A 6327-nucleotide genomic window follows, 5' to 3' on the forward strand; every position below is an offset into this window, starting at 1 on the left:
CAACAACATCATGTTTGTTCCTGAGGTGTGAAACACAGGGACAGTCACAGAGGTAGACCTGCACAAATGACAGTAATTTTGCCATTGTCACCACTGCAGCTGCCGTTAGAGGGGGAAATGGGAGAGGTCCCCAAAATCCTTAAGAACACAGCAAAAGGAAAATAAAGGCAGAGGCACAATTAGGAGCATAAACAAGCTATATTTAGACATCTGTATGGAGAGGACTGTGAAGTGACTGACGTGTGGTAAGCAGGACGGAGTCCACCTGGGAAAGTTCCATGGCAATGAAGCAGATTGAGCAGAATTCTGAGGGCGGGAAGAGATGTGGTTTGCCAGCACTGCACGGCATGAGAATTATCAGAGTGGGTTGGAGGAGCTAAAGATCTCAGGCTGCCAACACATTTAAGTCCACTTTTGGGTTCAGACCATGTCAGAGCCTTTCTCTTCTGGGATGAAAAAATCCAGCAGGCAGTGAGAGACATTGGATAGAGGTCTTCTGGGGGCAGGTATAAGGAAGAGAGAGAAATGGGGATGGATTTAGAGAGGTTGCCATCTTTCCCCAGGTGCTGTGAGAAGAACCAGGCCAGCATTGCAGGAGGTTAGCCAACAAGAGAGGAGATGAGTGCCCCAGCTGCTATAGCACCTTGTACAAAATACCCGTTCACTGGAGCTTTGTTTATGTGAGGTCAAAATACTTCAACCAAGTCCACCATACCTCCATTTCCCTCATGGGGGTGGTAGCTATCTGGGACCATGCTGCCCCAACCGCCTGCTCAGCAGGGAACTTCATGTGTGCCCTAGTAGGTCTCATTGCCAATTCTTTCTGCTTTCTTAGAGCAGCTGTTCTGGGCAAGCCTAATGTGGTGTTGTGGACTGCCCGTTTGTGTCCCCCACAAATTCATGTGTTGAATCCCCAACGCCCAATGGGAAGGTAATAGGAGATGTGGCCTTTGGGAGGTAATCAAGCTATGTATCAGAGTTTACTTAAGAAACAGAACAAAAAGATTAGAGAGAGAGAGAGAGATGGAAAGAGAGAGAGATTTATTAGAGGAAATGGCTCACATTATTGTGGAGGCCAAGTCCATAATCTGCTGTCTAGAAAACCAGGGGAGCCTGTGGTATAATTCAGTCTAAGTCCAAAGGCCTGAGAACCAGGAGCACCAATGTCTGAGTGCAGAAGATGGACATCTTGGTTCAGGTGGAGAGTGAATTTGCCCTTTCTCAGACTTTTTGCTCTATTCAGGCCCTCAAGAGATTTGATGATATTCATTGGCATTGGTGAGACTACTCTTCTTTACTCAGTCTATCAATTCAAATACTGGTCTCTTCCAGAAACATCCTCACAGACACACTGAGAAATAATGTTTTACCAGCTATCTGAGCATCCCTTAACCCAATCAAATTAACTCATCATAGGGCACAAGGGTAGAGTCCTCGTGTTGAGGTTAGTGCTCTTAGAAGAAGAACCATGAGAGTGCTTATTTCCTCTCTCTTGGCCATGTGAGGACACAGCAAGAGACAGCCATTGGCAAACTAGGATGTGGGTTCTCACCGGACACTGAATCTGCTTGCAACTTGATATAGAACTTCTCAGAACTGCAAGAAATGGCTTTTTGTTGTTTAAGCCACCCGGTCCCTGGTAATTTGTTATTGCAGCCCCAACATACTAAGATGTGGGGAGTATGGGTTTCTGTTCCTGATCATTCACAAGGGTCTTTGAGTTTGTACCACCATCCTCAGGACCACTGACCAAGCTTTTGTGACCTACCACCGAGGACACCAGCACAATCACTAGCAAACTTATAGTCAAGGCTCCCTGGTTCTCCTAAGCCTGTCCAAAATGTTGCTCCCTTTCTTGGTCATCAGAGAGTCCCACTGAGAAATGAGCTCATGCAGCTTTTTATTCATACTTTCTTCCTTGGAGCACAGGCTGTCCCATGGCTTTCTTTCCCCCAGGCTCTCCCATCTTACCCTCATGACTTCTCACTTTGCAGTTTCCAGGTCACTGGCAGCTTCTCCCTGTGTCAGCACACTGAGCTTCTCATGCAATGTGCATCTCAGGGGGGCCCATTCATCCATAGGATCCACATTGGGTCGCTCACTGGCTGGTGTTAGGTGCATTCCTCAGTACACTGAGCTCCTCTTGGCCAACAGCAGCATAGTCATTGAGAACCCATCCCAGCAGACTGCCCAGCACTCTTTGAAGCCAGGCTTTGACTTTTTCTACCTCACTGTACCAATGCCCATCAAGCCCTCATGTAGGGCTTAAGAAGAAGATGAGTGGAAAGGTGGAAAAATGCCTGTGAAAGCAAGGATTCTGCGGTCCCAATCTCAGGTCATGTAAACTAAGACTCAGCACAATCTGTGAGGCAAGAAACCCTCAAGACGAGGATACGCAGCTGAGGCCAGCCAGACACGCCACAGACTAATAACATGGGAAGGAAGCAAGTATGCACCAAGCAGTGACTTACAGGGAAGCTTAGGGCATGAGAATGGTACCCCAGGGGCAGGGCTTTGCTGAGAAGGGTGGTGATTTGGGCTTCTGTACTATTACATCCTAATTAAGGAAAGTTAATTTCCTTAATGTCGGCTCTCTCATGCCTGACACTGAGGAATACGGGGTCCTGTAGCGCTTTGCTTGGGCTGCCATAACAAAATACCACTGAGTGACTGAAACAATAGAAATTTACTTTCTCACAGTTCTGGAGGCTGGAAGTCCAAAATCAAGATGCCAGCGGGTTTCATTGTGTGTGTGTGTGTGTGTGTGTGTGTGTGTGTGTGTGTGTGTGTGTGTGAAAACCTTTATTATTCATGATTCAAGCTTCTTTCGAGAAGATGCAGCATTTTTATTTATGCTTTGGATTAGCCTTTGAGCTGTATTAAAAGATGGAGGAATGAACTTGTTACTTTACTAAAGTTCAACGAAGCAGATTCAAGTCAAAGATTAAATCATAGGTATTTCTCATCACACCAGAAACCGACTTCCGGTACTAGGTGCTGGAGGCAGAACTCTGACAGGCAACTGCCTCCGGTCAGGAAGGGGGAAGAGCATACCTGGAGGGCAGAGGGCCTGGAAGTTTCCACAGCCTGATTTTACCCATTTGCTAAATAAACTCCTGTAGAAAACAGGGTCGATGAATTAAATATTGCCCAGGTCTCCTACTTGTGTCTTCCTAACCATCTCACAAAGTAAATTACTACCCTGAATATAGAGTATGCAATTTGGGTCAGACAAGCAAATTCTAGATCAATCAGGGTTTCAGACCACTTCCATCTGAAGAATCTAGGACCCCAATCTCCATTTGGAACATTCCTTGTCATCCCTATAGAACAAGAGCCCAGATGCATGATTTAGAGAGATAAAACAAAGCAAAAGAACCTATGGCATAAAGGGAAGCAACTGCAGACCACAGGTTAGGCATGCTGCCAAGGGCTGTCAACATCCTCAATGTGAAGGTCCTATCCCTCTTTCCACTAGTAAGCAGTGGGAGCACTACAGGCTGGAGTCCTAGCCCAGATCTGCCCCTCTCAAGGTTCAGAAAAGCTTCAGTCCTGGTTAGCAGCCCCACCGTCACATGTTATAAGTATCCAAGAGATATAAATAATAAATAAGACTGCCTGGTTTTGAAGGTAGGTGGAACGTACTTCCTGGTTTGCAGTATGGAGAAAATGACCACCCATCACTGGGTGCCAGAAACTGCAACCACCAGCACAGTGCTATGGCATGCAACATCAGCTCAGAAAGCACCTCCCTCTCCTTAGTCACAGGCAGACAGGTAATGGTAGCACAAGTGTTTGCTAAGCTGAGCCCATGGTGCTTTTGATGTATAAAGCCTGGACGTTCTGCCAATTCTTCTTGAGCGATGACACCAGGAAAGTGACAGCTAAGTGGATATTATACACAAGCTCATCATCTGTCATCTTCACATGGCCAACAACCATTGCCAGATGCAGCACCTGCTTCATCTGGAATCTGATCGTGGACTTCACTTCATCTACTTTGGCCACGATGTTCTCATTGTGGGTCAGCAAGGAAGGGAATTTGCCAGGCTTATTCAAGCCCAGGCCGAGGATTCGTGGGATCTGCTTAATCAGAGATTCCGAAGCCAAAAAGGCATCATACTTCTTGGCCAACTTCTTGACTAATTTTTTATTCTTGTTGAGTTTTTTCAGCACCTCGATGTCCATGTAGGCAAAATCCACAGTTTGGCCTCATCACAGTGCTGCTGGTCTCCCAAAACACATATGGGGAACTTGGGGTGAGGAGTGCACTTAAGCCTGACGGTGTCCAAGAAGCATTTGTCCTTCTGAGCGTCCTAGTTCTTCAAGCTGATCTGCAGCTCCACCATCTCCAAAAACTTCTGGCTCTTGCACTTGTTGCATGCACCGCCTTGTACACGGTGTCATAGGAGACTTTGCTGCTCGTGGTACCACACACCATAATGATGGGAAAAGAGACAACATAGGTTTCATTCTGAGGCCTCTTCTCTTGGCTCATTCAAAGCCATCATCTAGCTGCACGCCCCCATGGCCTTTCCCTGGTGTGTCCGCCGAGAGAGGGAAAGAGGGAGCGAGCACAGGTGTCTTTTCTTATAAAGGCACTGATCCTCTTGGATCAGGGTGTACCACTATAACCCCATTTAACCCTAATTTTGTTCCTTAAAAGCACCAGCTCCAAATACGGCCACACTGGGCATTAGGACTTCAAGGTATGAATTTGGGAAAGATGCCAGGGAACACAAACATTCAGTTCACAATAGGCCCCTAAATAGGATGGACTTTCCCAGGAACTTACAAGTAATATTTGAGAATGCCTACAGGAAATTTAGAACTCTGATTTGATTATTAACATAATATATAATATTTGCTTTAATAATACAATGATAAGACTTCCCACGGAATATCAGGGAAAAGAAGACAGACCATTCAGGTGGGGACACTTTCCTTAGGAAAAGGAATTAGCATGAAAGGGACTGGATAATACTTCCTGTAGAACAGAAGTCAGAAGAGGGATCAAGTGTTGGAAGTGTGAAGTTTGGGGGAAAAACGAAGAGGTGCTGCCAGGGAGCTGCGAGAATCCCGTGCAATGCAAGATGTTCTACTCCGCAGCTCTTTCCTCATAAGATCAGAAGTCTGTTTGGATTTCTTATGAAACACAATGAAAGGATAAGCCAGCAATTGTTTACAACCAGGAAAATACCACCCTTACAGGAGGTAGGGAGCAATGTGTGGCTGTGTTTTAGATTGTCATGACAACCACAGAGCACCATTTATAGGTTTAATGTCCATAATACAAGGAATGGTCCCATAGATTGAAGAATAGTGTTATCCAAACATCAATCAGTTTAGTCTAAATTTACCTAAATCTCTGAGGAGTACCTGAGGCCCTGGGTCACAGTTATTTGTCTATTCATTTACTCATACGTACATTTATTAAATTCCTACTAAGTATAGAAAAGCTGGGATAAACCAACATGAGTAATACATGGAGCTTGCTTTCAGGGAACTCATACTCTACATGCACAATTAATTATGATGTTCTATGATATACTCTGTAGTAGTTGTATAAGTAGAGCAATAAGACAGTGATTAATTCAAACTGGGTAAGAATAGAGAGGAGAGCATCAGAGAAAATATATTCAAGCTAGGATAGAAAGGATGATTCGAATACCAGCAAGTTACCATTGCAGAAGTGAGGGAGAAGGCAATTCAGCTGCAAGGAGCAAGCAACACAAAGTCCTGGAGGCATGAAAGGATATGGTGTGTGTCATGTAGCACAGGATATGAAACATAATTTTGGTAGGTGAGACTGGAAAGACAGGTTGTGAAGAATTGTGAAAATCCTTGTAAGTCATTCTAAGAAGTTGGATTTCAATCTGTAGGAAAGGGAGACCTATCAAAGAATCCAATCCAGAGAAACGACATAATTATTTAGGACTTAAAAAACAGCTCACAGCAGGGAAGGGAATGAAAAGAGGAAGACTATTTGAGGACATTGCATAGTGCAGAGGAGAAAAAAATAAAGACAGTGGGAAAGGAGAAAGTAGAATCCAGCAAATAGAGATAGGTATTTCAGAGCTGGAGTTGACACACTCCCTGTACTGTTGGGAAGTTAGTTAAAAACAGTCGGGGTGGTTTTACCAGGTTTCTGTGACACCAGTTAAAAGTAAAATTTAGTGATATGACTCTTTCCAATATTGGCATTTTATGGGCTTAAAGAAGACCAAATGGGGAAAGAAAAACAGAAAGCAATTTATTGTGACAAAAACTACATGGTCTTGTGTTAATTATGGATAAATCTATATTTACTTAATCAGCTATGAGCTT

General features: G+C 44.5%; 1 pseudogene; it reads right to left on the reverse strand.

The window, feature by feature from the left end:
- Nucleotides 1-3798: 3798 nt before the first annotated feature.
- LOC113925524 lies at nt 3799-4441 on the reverse strand (annotated as a pseudogene).
- Nucleotides 4442-6327: the final 1886 nt, after the last annotated feature.

Source organism: Zalophus californianus, chromosome 2, assembly GCF_009762305.2.
Source record: "Zalophus californianus isolate mZalCal1 chromosome 2, mZalCal1.pri.v2, whole genome shotgun sequence".
NCBI classification, from domain to species: Eukaryota; Metazoa; Chordata; class Mammalia; order Carnivora; family Otariidae; genus Zalophus; species Zalophus californianus.